The 23,864-nt window shown below is 45.2% G+C and overlaps 1 protein-coding gene across 1 annotated transcript in view; it reads right to left on the bottom strand.

The window, feature by feature from the left end:
• disp3 (dispatched RND transporter family member 3) overlaps positions 1-20,370 on the bottom strand; it is a 58,390-nt gene extending 38,020 nt beyond the window's left edge. The window contains exon 1 of the mRNA XM_072682439.1: positions 19,977-20,370. The gene's annotated coding sequence lies outside the window, so the exon portion shown is untranslated. The remainder of the gene's footprint in view (positions 1-19,976) is intronic.
• Between the last annotated feature and the right edge of the window lie 3,494 nt (positions 20,371-23,864).

The following is a 23,864-nucleotide window of genomic DNA, read 5'->3' as shown; positions in this document are numbered from 1 at the left end:
AAGAGCGCGCTGAAAGTTAGAAGCTGACAGCAGTGCCTGCAGCGGCATCAAACAGGATACCCTCCTTTACTTTCAGCACATGCTGTCTGGCGCAACTCCGCTTGCAAGCTTATAAGGAACCCAGCAAGGCCAGGGAGTCATTCACTTTCACTGGAGCGTAGCCCCAGGGATCCCGAATGAGAGATAGACTGGACACAGCACAGCAGAGGCAGACAAGTATGGATACCCAATCCCTGTATCTCTGTCCTGCAGAGAGCCTGCATATTCTACCCCTGAGATTAGCTGGCCTGCCAGAGGATCGATTCCTTGATTTAGGTGTTAAATAACCCCCCCCCCACACACACACACACACACACACCCTCCACCAGCATGTGAGTGGGCTGCCTGCAAAGACACAAATTAGCATTCTAGGACACATTTCAGCGACCCAGGAACACTTCTGAAGTCACCTCTTGACACCTTGCCATAAAATGTTCACAAGCCAGGGATAAACCTTAGGCTAGTGGGCCGTTCATCAATCGCTCTCCGATGTTCATTGACAACGGTCGTTGTTAAGGGTGTCTGCTCACATCTGCACAGTTGGGATGAAGGCTAGGAGCAGTGTGTTTACAGGAAAAGACCAGACCAGAAGGAAAAGCACTGGCTTACTTTTTTTTACCAGTAAGAGCAAGTGAGGGCAAGGCTAAAAGCTACCCGGCTACCCGTTTGGAGCAAGTGAGGGCAAGGCTAAAACCTACCCGGCTACCCGTTTGGAGCAAGTGAGGGCAAGGCTAAAACCTACCCGGCTACCCGTTTGGAGCAAGTGAGGGCAAGGCTAAAACCTACCCGGCTACCCGTTTGGAGCAAGTGAGGGCAAGGCTAAAAGCTACCCGGCTTTAGCTTGCTGACAGCACACTGCGCTGAGAGGACACTACTAGAGGACAGCATCACTATCCGCACTCTAGAAAAAATAGTGTGTTTGTTATAGCTATGTTAAAAATATGCTGTAATATGCGGGTCCTGTGAGCTCGCCGTAGGTATGTAGCGCTAAGGCAGATCTTTTTAACTCCACAAACCTACTTAACACAAACCTACAAAAGCAGTGTGTTTTAGTCTGAGCTATAATAACAGGGTGGTACAACCAAAATTACATATATTTACATTACAAAAGTTTACAAAAGTGCTTCGCTGTTTACTTAAGAATAACCTCAGCTAGTTTAAATAGACTAAAATTCAAATATCCTCTAAGCTTAGACTCTAAGACTCCAATATGGAGACCATAATACTCAACACTTCGCCCAAGTACTCTCTGAAGAGGAGGGTCTTCAGTCTGGGTTTGTAGACAGCGAGCGTTGGAGTCTGCCGTTCAGACACCCAGGGGAAGTTTGTTCCACCACTTCGGTGTCAGGCCAGAAAAAAAGCCTGGACGCTCGTCTTCACGTCCGTCAAATTACACGGTAAATACTCAAGAGAGGAACTTTTAACGTCCTGAAAATAACCCTCTGCTCATTTTCATTTTTGACCGTTGTGATGCAGACAGAACCCCCGACTATCCTCTCCATGCCCCCTAGGCATTTTGTTGTTGCCTGGGGCCAGACTACGCCAGTGCAGTTGTTCACCCCCTATGCCTCGCAGGCTGCTTTCACTAACGCTCATCTACCTGATTTCACGGTGGGTTTTCTGAGCACCCTTAAAAAATGATCACTTACATGGTAATTAGCCTATGGGTATCTGTTGCTGCTAACTAGGATTAGCTGTGATCGCTCTACCCTGGCATTCTCTCTAATCCAATCAGCCGAGTTCCTGGCCATTAAATTCTTCTTTATGATGATTGCGATTAAATCCTGCTTTATGACGCTGGCAGACAGGAAGTCTGAATCGGACCACTTCGGAATGTAAAGCACGGACTATCCTCAGTTTGGCCCCAGGCTAATTTTATTGCTCTGAGACGGATAAAACACCTCAGAGTTTCATGGTAATCAGGACCCAGAAGCTGCTATTTTTTTCCTCACGAAAAATATTGGAAATTGGAAACTGCACTTCGCATTAAAATCAATCATGTGATTGCATCAGAGCGAAATGTGCAGCTCTTTAAAGGGTTCCCCTTCGCATGGATTTGGTTTTAGCTAAACCTGAGGCAGATGAGAGTGTGGCTTCCGAGTCTGGATCCACTGAAAAAGCAGTGTAACAGTCAAGGTAACAGTTACGAACAAGTGTTGCAGTCCGTTCTTTCCTACGCGAGTGACGGACTGCAATGATAAGCAGGTAGAATCTGCAGGATCTCTCTGAATACACTTATGCTAGAAGTCATTGTGCAGATGCTAAATTACTTAAATCATTAATTCTTCAAGGATAATAAACCGCAAATGAAGCTCTAAATTGAATTACCTCACTCTTTCAGAGAGGACTAGTTTTCAAGAGGGAGGAACCTGTTATAATCCGTTACCAGTGCAGTGATATGGGCGAAGTTTTCACAGGCACGATAGATAGCAGAGAAAACTTTAAAGGAAAAGTTTCGCCAAAAATCTAATTTATGTGATTTGTCGCTGACCTCAGATGCAGTTCATCAGCCAAGAAAGTTTTAATATCTGCAATTATCTTTTTTTTTTTTTAGAAAGAAAGATGCCAGGCTAACATTGCTAACAAACAATACACTTAGATTGTCACCAATCTCATCTGGGTAAATACAGGCCCAGAAATGTCTGTGTACATGTCTATACAATGCTGTTATAATAGAGCACAAAAAACACTCCATCAGTTGAATATTATAAGCACATATTTATATGATTATATGAATGCCACATATTTCTATGCCTGCATATAGATACCCAATGTGGTTTACAGATTAGACAAGTCATTTTACTGTATAAACACAACAGCAAACTCAGGGCTCAGGGCAGCATCTAAGGGGCAGTGGTGGCTCAGCGGTTAGAGCGCCGGGATATCGATAACAGGGTTGTGGGTTCGATTCCCGGGCTCGGCAAGCTGCCACTGTTGGGCCCTTTATCCTCTCTGCTCGCTGGAGTTGGCTGCCCACCGCTCTGGGTGTGTGTGTGTACTCACTGCCCCTAACACATGTGAGTGTGTGTTCACTACCAGATGGGTTAAATGCGGAGGACACAAATATGTGCACCTTTACCATCGGTATCGCGGCGCTAACACTGCTACCGCTACCGTGCCGCTGTGTCGTGACACATCCTATCCCCCCGGACACATAATATCCCCTTAATTGGATTAATTGTCCATCTTCACATGGCTGTCATACTTATATGCCAATTTAAAATGTATCGAAAGATATTTACTGATCAATACTGAGAAGTTTCTGATGTCGATTTAACGTTATTTAATAAATATTTAATAAACACTTATTAGCAAGTTCAACGATGTTATATTGTTGTTGCTTCGCTCACTTATCGTGCACTTGCTTTTCACTATTGAGCTAATCTTGTGCAAGATCAGCAGATTATTGGGATTCAAATAAAATAATAAAGCAATAAAAAAAAAACGAACACTACATAAAACATACTGTGAAGGGGGGGAGGGCAACTCAGCGGGCTAACCAGGAGCATGATACCTAATACAGTCGAGGGCTGGACCAGCTCTGCTAGCTACATCAGCTGGCTAAGAAGTAGCATGCTAGCTAGCTACCAATGCCGCTGACCTACCCCAGCACTGCTACCGCAACTGTAACAACAGCGCCCAACAATGATACCACGACACTAGCAGCGCTATTGCACACATTTAAACACTAGTAAACATGTGGTCAACATCTTAAAGCGTCGAGGGCAAGGCTTGAGTCCTAGAGGCTATTAGATATTGATATTGAAATATTGAAATGCCGTTGACGATTCCATGCAGCCAATGGGCTTTTCTGGTTGTTTTTAAACAAGCTTACATATTTCATAGATTTTTGAAGCAAAACGCTAAGATTTTTGTGTTTATTTACAGAAATGAGATTGGTGTCCAGTGTTTGCTAGCAAAGTTAGCCTAGCATTGCCTGTTCTAAACTAAAGAGGCACACATCAGATACCAAACATGTCTTGGCCTACTGACTGCATCTGGGATCAGTGATCAATCACATTTATTTGATTTCTCGCCGAACTGTTCCTTTAAGACTGTTGATCCAGTGTTAGAATTTGAATAGACCTTCCCCAGAACAGTTTTGGCACAGCATTATCTCATTATCGCGTCTCTCTTATCCTACGTCCTGCCTTGTTAAGACTGTAATGGCTGTAGCTTCAAATATGTGGTATATATTCATTTATTTCAAACAGAATTCAGCAACCGTCCAATGGCCTCAATTAGCCTGTCAGTGAGTTTTGAGTCTAAAGGATTTGTGTTCTGTTCTTCAGCCCTGAGCAAGAGTCAGAGACCTCATTTATTTAATCTCCAGTCAAAACAGCCGTTAAGGAAAAAGTTCAGGAAAGCAGAAAACATATATTTAACAAAAAATGACACCGAAACCTCAACCACTGTATATAACATCAGGGGTTTAAGTGCTTAGAGCTCCACCCTTAACCTCCATTACAGCTTCCATTCTCTTCAGGAGACTCACTTTCAGTTTTTGGGGGCATTTTCTGCTTCTTACTATTCAAGTCTTCCCAAACATGTTCTATGATTTGGAGGTCTGGTGTGTTTCAGCCTGGTCTGCATTTTAAATGAGGTATAATTGGGGGATGTCCTGAACTGATCCAGTGGCCTATTTCAATGGATCTGGTATGGGCTATTTTAATCCCAATCCGGGTTCCATTTCTTTGTTTTAAAAAAAGCAGTGCGGACGTTCTCAGAAGGTAAATAAAAGAGTTGAGGTTCTGCAGTGTGAAGCTTTTTTTTTTTTACAGTGGAACAAATAAAAAAACTCTCACTGAAACGCTCTGTTTTACCAGCGGGAGAACCGGAAAACCGCTCGTTCGCCTTTCTCTGTTTTTAAACCAGCACTGAAGAACCCATTCAGAACCGAGTGGAGGCTAACGCTAATGCTAAGACACACACACGCTATAGAAACCATAATCACACACAGCACATTCACCCACTATAAACCAGCTATTACACACCAGTAGACCAACAACCACAGATACCAGTCCAGAGTGTGTACCACTACACACCTTACACACACACACACACAGGAAGTGATTAGACTGCAGTGTTGTAAAGGAGCTGGGAGCTGATTGGTCAGGGAGGAGATCAGACTGGATTATAAGATATTAAACACTATAAAACAGTCATTTTAAGAAAAGTCTCGACTAAACTAAATCAGTCAGTACAGAAAGTCTGATTATAGAATCTGATACTGAAAATAAAGGATTTCACTGAACCGATTAATCAGCAGAACATCTGATCTGATACTCAGTGTTAAGAGATTGGATTGGGGAGCAAAATAACCTGATTGGGACAATTTCTATGAGTGGCTTTAAGCGCTGTTTATCGGAAAGGGGCAGCTTTAATGGTCTACTGAGTTTTGCATGGTTGTTAGAAGTCCCATTTTCTGAAGCTTTGAATAGTCAAAGTTTTGAGAACTGGAAGTAGATGATCTGAAATCTGATCACCTCTTAACCCCTTAACACAGAAAGGCGTATTACACACTAAGGTGTATTACTCAGTAATTACAGGGCCTTCTGGCTTTTTTTCAGGCTTTTTAAGGTTGTTTTGACTCGACATTATTGGAATAAATGAAGTGAGGCCTCCGACATCTGCACATCACCATCTCCACATACCTCAAATGCTTATTCACTGAATTCAGCAACTGTCCAGCAGCTCCTATCAGCCTTTAGAAGTGACCTTTATGTCAGTGGGATTTCTGCTCTCACTCCCAGGCACTTGAGATATGAGTCTCAATACAAGTGTCCATGGCAATCGATTTTATGATGCAGCAGATAGGTCAATAACGTGACTTGAGCTTTTCATTAAGGCAACAGAAAAAGTACCAAAACTTAAATCAACAAAAAACACTACAGCATGGATCTCTTCCAACTCACTGTGAAGTATGAACCCTCGTAGCGTTGCGTTTTTTAAAGAACACCGAACAGATTGGGCTCAAAGCAATGGCAAGAACAGCAGTGTCTCAGAAATCGACTGCATCCATGCTTTTCAAAGAAAAAGGTGATTTTATGGCATCTGATTAGCAAGAAATGCCTCAAGAGGTGCAAATCAACATCTGTCTACACCCTGCATACACAGCTTAACATCTGGCTTAGGCTCTCTCTCTCTCTCTGCTGTAGAGGACAAATTCATTAGTGCTCAGGGTGAATTTCTTAGAAAATCTTTGGCAGCAAACAAAGCCTAGGCCTGCACTCTTACAAATATAGATCCTTTCTGCCTGCCATCAGCAGCCGGAGCCTGAGAGAGCACAACTAGCCTTGCTGCTTCTGGGTGGGTAGATGGCTCACCCTCTCCCCACATCACTGAAGTCTGATGCTGGCAGGCACAGGTGTCTGCTAGTCGATGCACCAGATCTTGGTATCCGGCGCTTACCTCAGAGCGTGCTGGTTGCCCAGTGGCGTTGCATCGGCGGCAGTTTGTAAAGAGACGGTGGCTGGTTGAGCACGTGTTGGAGGAGGCATGTGTCAGCTGTCACTCACATTATGTAATAGACAGACATTTACATAAGGCTTAATTTTGTCCCTATTAATTCACGTCCCACTTGAGTAGACGTTTAAAAGTACAAAAAACATTATAATTGACTTCTTTCACTAAATATGTTGTTTCCCCCCCTAAAATTATGTAATTTAAAAAATTATATTTTATATAATATAATATAGAATTGAATAGAATTCGATTGTTTCTCAGTCCCTCACTCAACCCCGTAACACTGCCATTTCTCCACTTGTAAAGATAATGGTGTGACCTTTCTGACATCATTTTGAGGAAGTGACATCATCAAAGTCTCTTTAACTTGCCACTGCCATTCGAGCCCAAGAGCGCACAACTGGCCTTGCTTACAATTGGTGGTGGCTGGTTGTGAATGTGTCAGAGGAGGCATGTGTCAGTTCTTAGCCTCCCAGTGTAGAGGTAAGTACTAACGAGTGGGTTGGGTAATTGGGCCCAATCTAAACTTGGGGAGGAAAATGGGGTATTTAAGCCTCTTTAACTGCACAGTTCAAATAGAGGTGAGATTATGCTCACTCTTCTCTACATATTCAAAAAAAACCCATCAACATATTATAACATTTAAGTAAAGAAGTATCTGTTGGTGTATAGAAAGGCATAAACTCCTTCAACTCCGTCACATTCATCCCTGTAACATTTTGAATGGGATGAGGTTGAATGAATGTCACTTTTCGTCTTCCCAAAGGAGACCCTTCCTGAGACTGACTCAGTTGTCCAAACAGCATGCTACAAAACACCCAATGCTAATTCAGAAATCTGCATTAAAGAAGGGAACTGACAATTCCTGGGCACGCTGCACATCTTATCTCGAGGACCAGCAGGCTTCATCAACCTTCAAACTCACAGTGAGAACCCTTTAAATCCTAGTAAGGAAGGTCAGTTGAAGCATGACTGACGTGCCACAAATACCAGCTCTCGAAAAGACTCTGGGTGCACCCCGTAACCCATACTTCTCATCATAGGTCTCAACATCTGTCTACACCCTGCATACACAGCTTAACATCTGGCTTAGGCTCTCTCTCTCTCTCTGCTGTAGAGGAGAAATTCATTAGTGTTTAGGGTGAATTTCTTTGGCTCCTTTCTGCCTGCCATCAGCAGCCGGAGCCTGAGAGAGCACAACTGGCCTTGCTGCTTCCAGGTGGGTAGATGGCTCACCCTCTCCCCACATCACTGAAGTCTGATGCCCGGTGGCGTTGCATCGGCGGCAGTTTATAAAGAGGCGGTGGCTGGTTGAGCACGTGTCGGAGGAGGCGTGTGTCAGCTGTCACTCACATTATGTAATAGATACCCATTCACATAAGGCTTAATTGTGTAATGCTAAGGAAGAAACAACAAAATCAATAATTAAAGCTTGTGTCGGCAACGCTAGCCATAGCAACGCTAGCCATAGCAACGCTAGCCATAGCAACGCTAGCCATCACTTCCTGTTAGTACAAAAGGGGTTAGTACATTCATATTTTGTGTACTACTCTGCCACAAAGCCAAGAACACATCAGCCCCTCCGTACTTGATTGCGATGGTCAAAAGCCGATCCGCATCAAGAGCCCTTCCAGATTCAAGTACGGCTCGGCTCGACCCGCCATCCCTCAAAATCCATGGAAGACGAGCGTCCAGGCTTTTTTCTGTCCTGCACCGAAGTGGTGGAACGAACTTCCCCTGGGTGTCCAAACGGCAGAGTCCAACGCTCGCTGTCTTCAAACCCAGACTGAAGACCCTCCTCTTTAGAAAGTACTTGGGTGAATAGCAGAGTGGTCACCTTACTGACTTGTGTTTAGTAGAGTCTAAAGCTTAGAGGATCTTTGAATTATTAGTCTATTTAAACTAGCTGAGGTTTTTCTTGAGTGAATAGAAAAACACTTTTGTAAGTCGCTCTGGAGAAGAGCGTCCGCTAAATGCCTTAAATGCAAATCCAAACTATTAGGATTAATATATATATATATATATATATAGTCTGTACTTTATAGTGACATCTGGGCTAGAAACTTTTGCATGCATCAAAACACATAGAGGCGAGCCGGTTTATCACACACCGATAGCCTATGCAGCGTCAGGGCTTAGCACAGCAGCTTGCATTAGCCCTACACTAATGAGCGCTTAGACAGATGATGATGATAACTCAGATGCAGAAGCCTAACCACAGTATTCCGCTTCACGCACAACCTGTTAGCTGCAATTTTCCACATCACATCATCATTTCCACCAATTTTAACATGTGGGTGCCAGTTTTACGCTAACGGAAACCAGGCTGATATACTCCATTGCCATTTTGTTAGGTACACCATTAGATGCTCTGCTTGATACTCTCGCGCTAGTCTCCGATATGCCGCTACTTTGTTGGGGTCACTGCTGTGCTGATAATGGTACCCCACGTAAACAACATCTGGTCAGATTGAGATTGTCTAACCGGGCAATCTCATTGAACCCTTTCAATGGGTTACAGCTGTTCGTGGCGGGTGGTGAAATTAGGGTCCTCTCGCAAAGCCAGACAGAGTGCAACCCTGCCTTTCACAGTAATCTACGACCTGAAAAAGTCCCATGGCTAGGCCCATTTACTGTAGGCCGTGGAATTAATATGATGAATGAATATAAGCGCAGCAATGCTTGGGCAGATAAATAACATCATCAGCATATTAATGATGGCTGATGATGGTTGAGATTGGTCTGCTGCACTGCTGCCGTGGCTGGTCCCAGCGCGCGAGACGAAACAGAGGCTCCAGATGGCAAATTGCATTTAGGACTCAAGAAACCAAGGAGCCAACTCGGCTAAGCCCGGCTCGGCGCTACCTGTTTTCTCTCCAAACAGAAAGAAAAGAGAGAAAGAGAGGTTGAGAGAGAGCGCCAAGAGAAGACAAGACAGGAGGCAACCAATTCCCCAGTCTAGAGTGAACTCACTGAGAGCTACCGACTTGTCTCCTTCAATAAGACTGATCCCCTGATCTCCACTGGTCTTCTCATTGAACCCGAGAAATCATTTAACAGTGCTAATTTCATTCCGCCCTGTTTACAACCACACCGATATCAGAGCCCTCAGTGCAGGCCAGAAATGTCAGAATACCTGTAGACTAAGGCTAATTTCAACTCTAATGCTAACGGCTAATGTTCTGGATTAAACCTTGCAAACCTGCCAAAATTCAATGTTTTATTAGAAGCTTGTGATCCATTAACATATATTTGTATTTGTTTGTTGAAGTTTTCAGACTCTTTCCCTCTCCAAGAGCTGCTGATTTCAATTTCTAACAACTAACTGAAATGTGGCTAAGCTATCACTTATATCGGGTGACTCCAGGTCCTCTTGTTCCCAGGCATGTTATCCTTTAGGGAAATGAAAAATGCGTGCAGCCAGGATTTATAAATAATTTTAAGTGTCTGGGATTTTGCTTCTACAGTTGCTACTCATTTCCGTGAGCAGATTTATACAGCTTTAAATGCTTTTGCTTAAGTCCGGCCTTCTCACTACTACTATTGGTCTATACGTATCTGAATCTACATGCAGACACTCGTCAAACTGCTTAAGTCCTGCCTTCTCACTGCCAGTATTGCTCTACATATACCCTATCCCTAACCTAACCCTAACCCTAACCCTATCCCTAACCCTAACCTAACCCTATCCCTAACCCTAACCCTAACCCTAACCCTAACCCAAACCCTAACCTAACCCTATCCCTATCCCTATCCCTATCCCTAACCCTATCCCTAACCCTAACCCTAACCCTAACCTTAACCCTATCCCTAATCTAACCTAACATAACCTAACCTAACATAACCTTATCCCTAACCCTATCCCTAACCCTAACCCTAACCCCAACCTAAAGCTATTGGTCAAACTGCTTAAGTCCCACCTTCTCACCACCACTGTTGGTCTACATGTATCTGCATCTACATTCAACCAAAATATGACTGGTTGAGTCTTCTGTCAGTTTCTCATAATGTTGGTTGTTAATTTGACACGCCAGGTCTTCTGTCCAGCTCCTGAAGGCCTAACCAATAGCCTAGCTCACTAGCTCTGTGATATCTAGGCTTTATATAACACTAAAGTTCCCACAATAGCATACAAGTCCAACAGTTTACCCCTTTCTGGGTGTTGATGCTAATAGTGAATACCCCTGTACCCTGCCTGTACTATTAACTATAATATTATCATGTTCATCACTATAAAGAACCCTTCATGATGGCTTGCTTGAGCACATTTACACACACAGGATGTACACATAGGAACTGCAGGGTGAGGCCAGGAACCCATCCCAGTCACCTTGCAGTAACTACAGATGTGGTCCTTGCTGTAGGATGTACAAAAGCACTGGGACCAAACACGGGCAGAGATTATTCTATGTGGCCATCCTCCAAAACTCTTCCCAGCCTCGTTTATAATATCATCCCACTGCCGGATAGCAAAGCGAACAGGCCTAAAGCTGGTATGGATCTACAGTGCAGTATTTATAGCACCCAGACCTGCAGTTCAATAGGCTACAGTGCTAAAAAACGATTGTCGAGCACTTCTGGTATTGATAAAGGGGGGAAAATTGAAAACAGCGTAACGACTGCTGCCAGTTGCTCTGTTGGAATGGAAAGTTTGAGATGTGCCTGAATTTCCTTCTCTGTGACTTCGCTGTGCATTTTAATGTGGAGTACGTGCAGTATGGTGCTCCTGCATGTGCTCTTGTCGTATCCTTTTAGCATCTCATTTCACACAGCCAGCGCAGTCTGCTTTTTCACACACATCTGCAATATGCAAAAGGCAAAAGGCCCTGGTGGAATTTGTCCTTTAATGCCAATTTGGCACAAGGTTGCAGCTTTTCTTACAATGTTTAAGACTGGCCAGAGTAGACAGATAGGTGCAATTACAGCTGGCCTTCGTGTCCTTCATGCCCACTGCCTGCAGCTACTCCTTCTTGTCAGGCTTGCGTTGCTACAGAATTATCCTGTTTTTTCTGCCTTTTATTTGTTCAAAAAACGTCATAATAGGTCATAATAGACTCTAAAAAGTCCAAGGGCATGGAGGTCTATTATGCTGTGTAGATGTAGCACAGCAGACAGTGGAATGGAGTCGTCTGCAGGCGTGATGCATCTCTTTAAATGCCAGTATAACAAGGATATTAAAGGATCTGGACGATCTAGGGCTTGTGATATCTGACCCCACAATGATTTAAAAAGAAAATAAAAAAATAACAGATATTATTATTATGCTGTTATGAACACAGCATCATACTCCCTTTTATCTGGACCCTTATTACCTCTCGGTAAAGCAGTGTTGACAGCCCTTTGTGAGCTGCATACAGCTGCAGCCGTGCCAGTTCAGAGATGCCGTGAAGATCCAGAAGGCCCTGAAAGTTCCTTCCTCTCTGATTAGATCTGAGATTTATTTTGGTCCCGTCTGAACGGTAGCAGGACACAAAGTATATCAACGATACAATCTAGCTTCGTCTGGGATTTTTATGTTGGAAAATTGCCTAAGAATGTCATTTTGGCCAAACAAACAAATACATACTTTACTGAATATAAATGCACTCACCGAGCAATTTATTAGGAAGACCCATAGAGCCGCTTTTTCATGCAATAAGCCAATCTTATGGCAGCAGACGGGAGTAGCCTTGTTGATTAGAGACATCAACAAATATTGGCCAGACTGGCTGAAGCTGACAGAGAAGATACAGTAACTCAGATAATCTTGTAGAACAATTGTGGTGAACAGTAAGCAGGTGGATGAGCTACAACTGCAGAAGACCATGTCAGGTACCCCTACTATCAGCCAAGAACACAAAGCTGAGGCTGCAGTGCTGCACAGGCTTAGCAAACAGCTCTGATGAATCTGGATTCCTGCTGAGGCTCACAGATGGTTGTGAGAACATCATGAGTCCATGGACCCAATCTACATTGTGTGAACAGTCCGGTAGACTTTGGGCCTGTCAACACCCATCAGTCATCACCTATTTGTGAGTATTCCCAGCCAACATGCTCATGTGGGGCTCACGTGGGTGGAACGTAGGCTAGGTGGGTTCCAGGTGGGCATGGGCTGTAAATGGGTTTGTACAGCGATTGCATGTGTTTACTGGGACCCAGTTGGGCTTCCAAAATGGGCCGATCCCATCGTTACAGCCCACCTTAATCTCACATGGGTCCCATTTAGGCGCCATTTGCAATGTACAACACATATAACCCTTCCTAGTCCCATCACTGACCTTAATGGGCATCCATAAGTGGGGCCAACGTGGAACCCGAAGACAAAACGTTCAGTTACAGGTTTTTTCTTATAGTTCCTTCCAGCATGATGCTGCACCATGTCACAATGCAAAAGTGGTCAGTGGCAGTGTTTGCCAATGGTCTTCCCAGTCACCAGATCTGAATCCAATTGAAGACTTTTGGGGTGTGGTAGAACGGGAGAGTCAGTGCTCCTGAAAGTACTCATTAGGAATCGCGTGATCATGTCAACATGGACCAGAATCTCAAAGGAATGGTCCCAACATCGTGGAATCCATGCTATGAAGAACTGAGGCTGTTTTGAGAGTAAAAGGAGGCCCTACTCAGTATTGGCTCAGTGAGTCAATTAAAACTGAGGCTCCAAAATAGACACAGTTGAGTTGCCACCTTCAAAACAAGGAATCACGACGAAGACACGTCTGGATTATATGGCACACCAAATTGCAGCTTTGCAGCTACTCACACTAAATTATAATGCCTGAACCTTTCAAAATCAGCCTTACAGAACGTGCCTGCCCACCGGGTGCCTGTCTTTTTTTAGCCCTTGACGAGCTCAGTTTTAATATCTTCTTGTTCCCACTGCCGCTTCCTTCCCGCGCAGTGAAGCAATAGGTTTTAACAACAGGCCGACAGCATCATTAACTAAACGTCCACCATAAAGCAGGGCAGATGATTCCTCATTCTTATAGCTGTAATAAAACCAGCAATCTTCATCACCATGACCCGAGGCTTGTTGTTTGTTTGCACGGGCTTGTCATCACCTCCAACGCTCGTCATCATCCGCAACGGTTATGAAGACCCCCCTCACCCCCACCCTTCCCTTCCCAGACTCCTCCACCCCCATCAGCAACTGGCGTCTGGGGACACAGGGGCGCTATTCAAGTGTCGCCATTCAATTCAAATTAATTTGAAGAGCAAGGCAGTTTGAAGCTACATGAAGTAATATGTTCGGGAGAGGGAAGGAGGTGGTGGAGGCAGAGGAGGAGGAGGAGGAGGAGAAGGCCACAGCTGTGGGTCCTCCCTGCATATAGTAATGGAATTCAACAGGCCAGTTAAGCTAAATTAGCCCGAGGCTAAATTAGCCACTTTGATTTAGCGGGATTTCCTGCTCCAGTTTTAGGTGAGAACGAATCTTAACAGGCCGCAGGAAAACGACGTAATGAACAAACGCATGCATACGGCCCATTTTAATTACTCCATGTGCAAACGCAGTATTAATCACAGGCTTTGTTGCCTTTAGTGCAGACATCACGACTTGCTGTCCCAGCATTTCAGGCTAGGCATGCTCTCGTAACAGCTTCACAAGCATTCTCTTATTTTCTCAGAAGTTTCCGTTTTTTAGCGCGCTGCTGATGTCAGACTCGTTAAGACGGCGTTACGTGGCCGCTCTGAAAAACGAAGAACATGCAGCGATTAGCTGAGTCTGCAGAGAGTCACTGAGGGAAAGATAAGGGTGAAGAGGACAATCAGAAGCGCCGCTTTATTTATTTATTTATTTATTTATTGAAACAATTGAAAAGTAGGCGTACAAATCTGGCTCGCTAAGATAAGGACCAGCCCCTTTTGTTCTTCTTTGAAATAGAAGCTAAGTCTGATAGTCTAACAGGCCTGATGTTCCAGGAAAAGAATCGGGGCAACCGTACCGTACCGTTTTCTGACTCACAGTATTGATCTTCGTCTATTTTTCTGCCCGATTTTTGACGGCTGACTGGTCCCGTAGTTCACCTTCCAACTCCAGATTGTTGGGTCTGATTGTGTAATTGTGGCTTGCATACAGCTTTTTGATCAGATAGATGGGTTCTGCATAGGGGCCACCTTTCTTAGGTCACAGTCATACAGATTTACTGGTTACGCCCCACCAACCACATGGAGTACCACAGTAACCACTTGGAAACACACTACCAACCACTTGGGATACCATACTGGCAACTGCCTAGCAACACTATGGCACCAACCCAAGCAACCACTTCAGCATCACCGTATCAAACACTTAGCAACACCATACCGACCACCTGGAATATCATAGAATCTAGCAACACCATAGCAACAACTTCTTTAGAGGCCTGGTCTACCAGGTTTTGGAGGAGCACTGCTGTGAGGATCTGATTGCATTCAGTGATAAGAGCGTTAGTGAGGTCAGGGTGTTTGACAATCACCACTCAACCTCATCCTCACCTTGACTCCCCAACTTCCCGAATCGTCCTGTTAGTGCCTGTTATGCTAAAATGCTAAACTTACTCTACTTCACTCAGTAAAAAATTGGAGCTAGGCTGAGTGGCTGGGTTTGTTCGAGGGGGAAGAGGGATGCTTGCTGATTGCAATGTAGAACAGTCTGTAAAAGCTCTGCTGAAGCCTTTTGTAAAAAGAAAAATACAGCAGAATGATGGAGACTTGGTCGTCTTCTTCTCTGGGTTCCACTTAGACTTTTCTCTAAAAAGCTGCACCAGTGGGACCAAAGAAGTCAGAGTTTACTTTCCCATGTAAGAAGCACATCAATTCAATTCAATTCCAAATGTACTTTTATAGTGCCATTCTCACAAAGCAGCTTTTTAGACTCAAGGGCAGGAGAGGCGAGAAAATCCCTCAGAGCAAGACAAAGAAACCCTGAGACGAACCAAGGCTCCAAAGGGACACTCATCTGTCTCTGAATAGCAAAACAGTAACACACTAGAGTTATGGTGGAGTTATAGTGCAAAACTGTTTGGTAAATGATTGGAAATAAACACAATGCTGATTCATTTAATTAAACAGAGTGAGCCCTAATCAATAGGCAAAATCGTTGTGATTGACTAAGAAGGCCAAAAACTGATGTTTTACCTCCAGTGATCTGGACATCCACCCTTACAGTTATTTCTAGGGTACAAAATCAAGGACAGCAGACAGCAGAAAAGGGAGTTCCAGTAGAGTATTGTAGAGTATTGTAGAGTATCCAGTAAAGTAAATGGCTCTCCTGAGTGGCCTGAGTGGCTAGATCCCCAGTGATCCCATTGCCATCAAAAGCCAGCAGTCTAAGAGAGCATAAAACAGGGCTTATCTATCGGGGTGGGTAGGATGGCCCTCCTCCCCCCCCCCAAGTACTCAGCTGTTAGCTGACATGCCTGCTGCAAAGTCCAGCTCCAGACCAGCCTTTCGCTGGTAGCTGGTTTTAGATGGTCTAAGCTGGTCTTTAATGGTCACAGTGGTTAAAAAGCTTGGTATTTGATTTCGATTTGATTTCCTGCTGGTCATGCTGGTTGACCAGAGTGGTGGAGACTTGCTGGTCATGCTGGTTGACCAGAGTGGTGGAGACTTGCTGGTCATGCTGGTCAACCAGAGTGGTCTTGCTGGTCATGCTTGTTAACCAGAGTGGTCTTGCTGGTCATGCTAGTCAACTAGAGTGGTCTTGCTGGTCATGCTTGTTAACCAGAGTGGTCTTGCTGGTCATGCTAGTCAACCAGAGTGGTCTTGCTGGTCATGCTAGTCAACTAGAGTGGTCTTGCTTGGTCATGCTGTCAAGCTTGGGGATACTGGTTGTATGGCTGCTGGTCATGCTTGTAGACCAGCTAAACCATCCCACTCAAACAGAAACATACCCTCTACTGGTCAAGAGCTGAGCTGGTCAACCAGCTAAACCAGCTTGACCAGCTTGAGACTGGCAGTTAGTGTTCTCCTCCAAGCATGTAGAGCGGTCCGATGACATTGTGCTAGCAGTAGCCCCCCAAAGTAGCCTATTGACCACAAAAGAAATTGCAAAACGGTTAGAAAAGGGGGTCTGGGACCAGTAGGTTGTCGGTTCAATTCCCTGGACTGGCAGAAATGAGCAATTAGCAATGAGCATTTTTAGAGGTTAAGGGCCCAACAGTGGCAGCTTTGTGGATCCAGGTATCGAACCCACAACCATGCGATCAATAACCCAGCACTCTAATCACTGAGCCACCTAATAAAGCCAGCCTGATTCCTCCTCATTCGTCCCGTATGACGTCTCGCAGTGTCCCAAATTGTTTGGGCACGGCAGCAGGTGATTTAGCTCATTTAAGTGTGTGTTTAAGTGTGAAGTGTGTGTACTGTATCACATGTCAGTGTGGTAGAATACATAACCATCCCATCAGGTGGCTGCTAAAAATAGACCAAGCCCCCCTCTTCTGCCTTCCTCTCTCTCTCTCTCTCTCTCTCTCTCTCTGTATTTCTCCCCATCTTTTCCCCTTGCTCCCAACACTCCCTCCACCACAGCTAATATGGATCACACCTCCCCCTCCTCATTCCTCGCCCCGCTCCACACTTTCAATCTGGCATAAATTTGCAGAGCGTGCGACGCCGCCGTTTAAAGGCGCATTCGTCTCAATGGGGACCTGTGAAGTGCTGCTGGCAGGATGAAACAACAGCAACTCATCCAGCGTCAGTCCGGCTCCAGCGCTGTGGCACTCTAATTTCCACCACTCGGAACGGGGGACGAGTGGACCCCCTATCAGTTCAAATGCGGCACAGAGGAGCGGTAGTGGCTTAGATTTGAGAGACAATGAGTTTAAAGCAAAACACTATTTGGACAAAAGTATTGGGACATCTGCTTCTTCTTTCAGAATCAAGGGTATTTAAGAGAGTTGATCCTGCTTTCCTGTTGGGGTAACTGTCTCTGCTGTTCAGGGTAGAAGGCTTTCTACTAGATTTTGAAGGAGCATTGCTGTGAGGATTTGATTGCATTCAGCAACAAGGCGCTAGCAAAGTCAGGATGTTGGATGATCACCAGCCCACCACATCATCCCCAACTCCCCAACTCATCCCAAAAGTCATCCCACAGCTCCAACTCATCCCACAGTTTTTCCACTGTGCTCAATGCTGGGGGGCTTTATACCCTCTAGCCCACACCTGGCATTAGGCAGCATAGTGCCAATAGGTTCATGTTTACTATCTGCTCCAGAGAGTCCTATTCTTTTGGCAGCACTTCTCTACAGGGACTCTACAGGGCAAGCTGTGTGTATCCCACAGGAATGGACAATTGGCTGTGCTCTCTTCCCTCAACGCTCTGGAAGTCAGCCGGCATAGGCTGGAGCAGCAGAGCCAGCGCTGTCCTCAGAGTGGGTCAGCTGCTCGGACATGCCCTATTGGCGGCAGGTTTAAAGGAGGCAGTGGCTGGCTTGTGTTAATTCCTTACCCTCCTAGTGTTGGGAGCATTGCTAGTGCCAGGGGGAGCTACAAACGGGTGGGTTAATTGGCAGCAATTTAAATGGCAGGCTCTTTTGAAAATGATGTGGCCCAGTTTAGGCTACGTTCACGTTACCAGGCTGAAGTGACTCAAATCTGATTTTTTTCTGGGCTGGGCTGACTCCACTTTTATAGGTGGTCCCAGATCGGATATGTATCCGAAATGTGGGCATGAATATGATGTACAGATGCCGTTTCAGGGACAGGTCACAACCGTCAAGATCCGAGTCAAATCAGAATTGGTTGTTGAGGCTTGTCATGTCAACGTAGCCTTAGAAAGGAGGTCCATTTTGGATGACAACCTGTTGCCATGCAGCATCTTTTGTGTTGCTAAATTTGACCATATATGTTGAACAGCATAAACCAATGTTACCAGTGTAAGTTAGACAGGACATTCCAGATCAATAAAAGAATGTCTGCCCCCCACCCACCCCGCAATTACCTCCAATTCTTTACACATAAATGATTTAGATCGTTTACAGCTACATGCTCACAGCGCTAATTGGTGGAATATGAGCTTCCATTACTTGTAGCTCCATTAGTCTTGCAGCTCCAGGGCAGAACTAAAGAAGTGGACATGCCCCTGCTAAAACTGAGGGGGTTGCGTTTAAGATGAGGGGGGAATAAGTGTGTAAATAAGGGTTTTACAGAACTACTCCTTTAAGGTTTGTGGTTCTAAGTGATGCAGGCTTAGTGCTGAAGATGGGCTCCCCACAGAGCCACCGTCGCTGCTGTGAAATGCAGGTGCAGAGTGAGGGGAGAGGGGGGAGGAAATCGATGGGAAAGCAGCCGTGCCGCCGTGCCATAGCTTTGCTTGTGGATTCTGTCCACTGTGGAGTTTCTGAGGATTAGAAATGAGGGCTGTGGAGCCCCTCGGGCGAGGGTGGAACAATCAGGAGGTTCATGTTTGGTCTGTGTGTGTGAGGGTATGAGCAAATTACAATGTGTGAAAGTGAGACGAAATTGGGTTCTATATGTATGTATGTAAGTATGTATGTATTTATGCATATATGTATAAATGTGTGTATATATATATGCAAATAGGTACTGTTGTGCTGGTTCATATATATATTTTAACAGCAAATAAGCAGATACAAGGTTTTTGTATGAATGTAATGGTAAATGTATGCATATGTATGCACATATATATATATATATATATATATATATATATTTTTTTTTTTTTTTTTTTTTTTTTTTTTTTTCCACTGTGTCAGAATTTGAACCAATAGAAATGCTCCAAATTTATTTGGGATTAAATCTTTTTCCATTGACTTCCACTGAAAGTTAAATCTTTTTTTTTTTTATGTTCCTGCAAAGTTGCCATTTTGGATATACAAGGTTTTGTGTGACAGTGCTAAAAGTGTGTGTGTGTATGTCAATATGAGGTCTTGTACATAATACACACCAATACCATCCCATCAGGGGTACCAATACTTATACACGTGTATATATGTATATACATATATATATGACATGTGCCAGTATACACACATAAATTTATGTACATATGCAGTGTGTATGTGTGTGTGTGTGTGTGTGTGTGTCAGAAATAACAGTGAGACGCAGCTCACACACACAAAGGCTTTCTCACCACATGGTGTGTTTACAGTCAAACGTCTTCTCTCTCAGGCTGTGAAGGCATGCGAACGGCCAGTGCGAGAAAGTGAGAGCGAGAGACATAGAGGAACAGAGAGGAGAGAGAGAGCGAGAGAGCCTGGGCAGACAGGGAGATGATGCCGAGGCGAACCTAAAATCACCTTGGAGATCCAGGTGGGAGCTGCAGGCTTTTGCTTTCATCTCTTTCTCTTTCTCTTTCTCTCTCTCTCTCTCTCTCACGCACACACACTTCTTCACCACCACACACACACACTTGCACACACACACACACACACACACCTCCCTTTCACTCTGGTCTGGAGCCGCAGCGCTCTGAGGTGAAGCGAGGAGGAGGCTGTGAAGTTTGAGAGGGAGGCGTGAATGGACAGCGCTGCGGGAATGAATGGAGGTTCTCTGACCTGAGCTGGAGGAGTTCCTGCGCTCCGAAGGGAACGTCCCGTGGAGCCTGTCCAGTCCGAGGAGCTCGGGAATGACGGGAACGGTCTTTTTCTGTCCTCCTTTTCCTGTCTGTTCCTGGAGCTCACACTTCTCCCACACTTTTCTTAAGAGCACAAGAGCTTGCACACCTTTCTCACTCTCTCTCTCTCTCTCTGATCTCTCTCCCTCTCTCTCTCTTTTGTTTCTCCCTCACTTTCCCCCTCCTGCTCTGTGTTCGGTTGTCCAGGCGACAGCTTCCCCTTCACTGAGGAACAGCGGCTTCTGGCGCTCCTTGTCACTCTCCCTCTCCCTCCCTCTCTCCCTCTCTCTCTCTTCTTCCTCTCCTGCTGTCTGTCTATCTCTCTTGCTCGCTCTCTTCCTCCTTCGCTGCTTTGTTCAGCTCCGATCCAGGCCGGCTCACTGCAGCTGAGGGGGGAGAGGACAGGAGATGCCAATTTACAAATGGGGCAGGCCGAGGGGGGTTCCGCTGACTGTAGTGAGGGTCATTCTGCCCTAAGAAGGGGCATCACTTAACGCTTCGGTCACCTGAACGTTAAACTGTGACCAGTGTTAAGATCTGGAGGAAGAACTACTGAACCCCCCCTTTTCAGAACATAGTGGTTCAGTCTAGAGAGAGAGAGAGAGAGAGGGAGAGAGGGAGACAGAGAGAGAAAGCGAGAGAGAGACAGACAAAGTGTGTGAGAGAGAGAGAGAAAAAGAGGAATCGAGAGAAAGAAAATAAAAATGAGGAAGAGAGAGATGGAGGGATGAAGAATAGGAGAGAGACAGCGAGGGAGAAAAGGGGGCAAGAGACAATAAAAAGGGGAGCAAGGTAAGTGGTGAAAGGGAGATACAGAGGATACAGAAATAGGGAAAGCACACAACAGAGTTAGGGGAGAGAGCGAGAGGGGGTATGGAGAGTGAAAAAAAGAGTCAGAGAAGGGGGAGGACAAAGACAGAGAAAGAAAGAAGAGGCAGCAAGAGAAACGGGGATAGGGAAAGAACAAAAAGATGGGGAACATGAAAGACAGAGAGAGAGAGGAAGAGTGAACAGCGAGTGAACAGTGAGACAGCGGCAGAAGAGGATAGAGAAGAGAAATAATGCAAGAGGAGTGAGAGAGAATGAAAATGGAGCGAGAAACAAAGAAAGAAAACCAGAGAAAGAAGAAGAGAAGGAGAATGACGGGGAGCAATATAGAGAGGAGCAGAAACAGAGGGAGAAGAAGAGTAACAGAGGGAGAAGAAGAGTAACCTGAAGAAGAGGAAGAGTAGCAGAGGGAGAAGAAGAGTAACCTGAAGAAGAAGAGTAACAGAGGGAGAAGAAGAGTAACCTGAAGAAGAGGAAGAGTAGAGGAACAGAGGAAGAGGAAGAGTAGCAGAGGAAGAGTAACAGAGGGAGAAGAAGAGTAACCTGAAGAAGAGGAAGAGTAGCAGAGGGAGAAGAAGAGTAACCTGAAGAAGAAGAAGAGTAACAGAGGGAGAAGAAGAGTAACCTGAAGAAGAGGAAGAGTAGAGGAACAGAGGAAAAGGAAGAGTAGCAGAGGAAGAGTAACAGAGGGAGAAGAAGAGTAACCTGAAGAAGAGGAAGAGTAGCAGAGGGAGAAGAAGAGTAACCTGAAGAAGAAGAAGAGTAACAGAGGGAGAAGAAGAGTAACCTGAAGAAGAGGAAGAGTAGAGGAACAGAGGAAGAGGAAGAGTAGCAGAGGAAGAGTAACAGAGGGAGAAGAAGAGTAGCAGAGGGAGAAGAAGAGTAGCAGAGGGAGAAAAAGAGTAACAGAGGAAGAGGAAGAGTAACAGAGGGAGAGGAAGAGTAGCAGAGGGAGAAGAAGAGTAACAGAGAAAGAAGAAGAGCAGCAGAGGGAGAGTAGCAAAGGGAGAGGAAGAGTAACAGAGGGAGAAGAAGAGTAGCAGAGGGAGAGGAAGAGTAGCAGAGGAAGAGGAAGAGTAACAGAGGGAGAAGAAGAGTAGCAGAGGGAGAAGAAGAGTAACAGAGGGAGAAGAAGAGTAGCAGAGGGAGAAGAAGAGTAACAGAGGAAGAGGAAGAGTAACAGAGGGAGAAGAAGAGTAACAGAGGGAGAAGAAGAGTAGAAGAGGAAGATGAAGAGTAGCAGAGGAAGAGGAAGAGTAGCAGAGGGAGAGGAAGAGTAACAGAGGGAGAAGAAGAGTTACAGAGGGAGAAGAAGAGTAACAGAGGGAGAAGAGTAACCTGAAGAAGAGGAAGAGTAACAGAGGGAGGAGAAGAAGAGTAGAGGAAGAGGAAGAGTAGAGGAACAGAGGAAGAGGAAGAGTAGCAGAGGAAGAGTAACAGAGGAAGAGGAAGAGTAGCAGAGGGAGAAGAAGAGTAGCAGAGGAAGAGGAAGAGTAGCACAGGAAGAAGAAGAGTAACAGAGGAAGAGTAACAGAGGGAGAAGAAGAGTAGCAGAGGGAGAAGAAGAGTAACAGAGGAAGAGTAACAGAGGGAGAAGAAGAGTAGCAGAGGGAGAAGAAGAGTAACAGAGGAAGAAGAAGAGTAGCAGAGGGAGTGGAAGAGTAGCAGAGGAAGAGGAAGAGTAACAGAGGGAGAAGAAGAGTAACAGAGGAAGAAGAAGAGTAGCAGAGGGAAAGGAAGAGTAGCAGAGGAAGAGGAAGAGTAACAGAGGGAGAAGAAGAGTAGCAGAGGGAGAAGAAGAGTAACAGAGGGAGAAGAAGAGTAGCAGAGGGAGAAGAAGAGTTACAGAGGAAAAGGAAGAGTAACAGAGGGAGAAGAAGAGTAGCAGAGGAAGAGGAAGAGTAACAGAGGGAGAAGAAGAGTAACAGAGGGAGAAGAAGGGTAGCAAAGGGAGAAGAAGAGTAAAAGAGGAAGAAGAGTAGCAGAGGAAGAGTAACAGTAGAAGAGTAGCAGAGCGAGAGGAAGAGTAACAGAGGGAGAACAAGAGTAGCAGAGGGAGAAGAAGAGTAACAGAGGGAGAGGAAGAGTAGCAGAGGAAGAGGAAGAGTAGCAGCGGGAGAAGAAGAGTAGCAGAGGGAGAAGAAGAGTAACAGAGGGAGAGGAAGAGTAGCAGAGGGAGAAGAAGAGTAACAGAGGGAGAGGAAGAGTAGCAGAGGGAGAAGAAGAGTAGGCGAGGGAGAGTAACAGAGGGAGAAGAAGAGTAACAGAGGAAGAGTAACAGAGGGAGAAGAAGAGTAGCAGAGGGAGAAGAAGAGTAGCAGAGGGAGAAGAAGAGTAGCAGAGGGAGAGGAAGAGTAACAGAGGGAGAGGAAGAGTAACAGAGGGAGAAGAAGAGTAACAGAGGAAGAAGAAGAGTAACAGAGGGAGAAGAAGAGTAGCAGAGGGAGAAGAAGAGTTACAGAGGAAAAGGAAGAGTAACAGAGGGAGAAGAAGAGTAGCAGAGGGAGAGGAAGAGTAACAGAGGGAGAAGAAGAGTAACAGAGGGAGAAGAAGAGTAACAGAGGAAGAAGAAGAGTAGCAGAGGGAAAGGAAGAGTAGCAGAGGGAAAGGAAGAGTAGCAGAGGAAGAGGAAGAGTAACAGAGGGAGAAGAAGAGTAGCAGAGGGAGAAGAAGAGTTACAGAGGAAAAGGAAGAGTAACAGAGGGAGAAGAAGAGTAGCAGAGGAAGAGGAAGAGTAACAGAGGGAGAAGAAGAGTAACAGAGGAAGAAGAGTAGCAGAGGAAGAGTAACAGTAGAAGAGTAGCAGAGCGAGAGGAAGAGTAACAGAGGGAGAACAAGAGTAGCAGAGGGAGAAGAAGAGTAACAGAGGGAGAGGAAGAGTAGCAGAGGAAGAGGAAGAGTAGCAGCGGGAGAGGAAGAGTAGCAGAGGGAGAAGAAGAGTAACAGAGGGAGAGGAAGAGTAGCAGAGGGAGAAGAAGAGTAACAGAGGGAGAGGAAGAGT

The sequence above is a fragment of the Salminus brasiliensis genome, chromosome 6, assembly GCF_030463535.1.
Source record: "Salminus brasiliensis chromosome 6, fSalBra1.hap2, whole genome shotgun sequence".
Classification (NCBI taxonomy): Eukaryota; Metazoa; Chordata; class Actinopteri; order Characiformes; family Bryconidae; genus Salminus; species Salminus brasiliensis.
The sequence above is the reverse complement of the archived record's forward strand: the minus strand, read 5'-3'. Positions and strand labels throughout refer to the sequence as shown.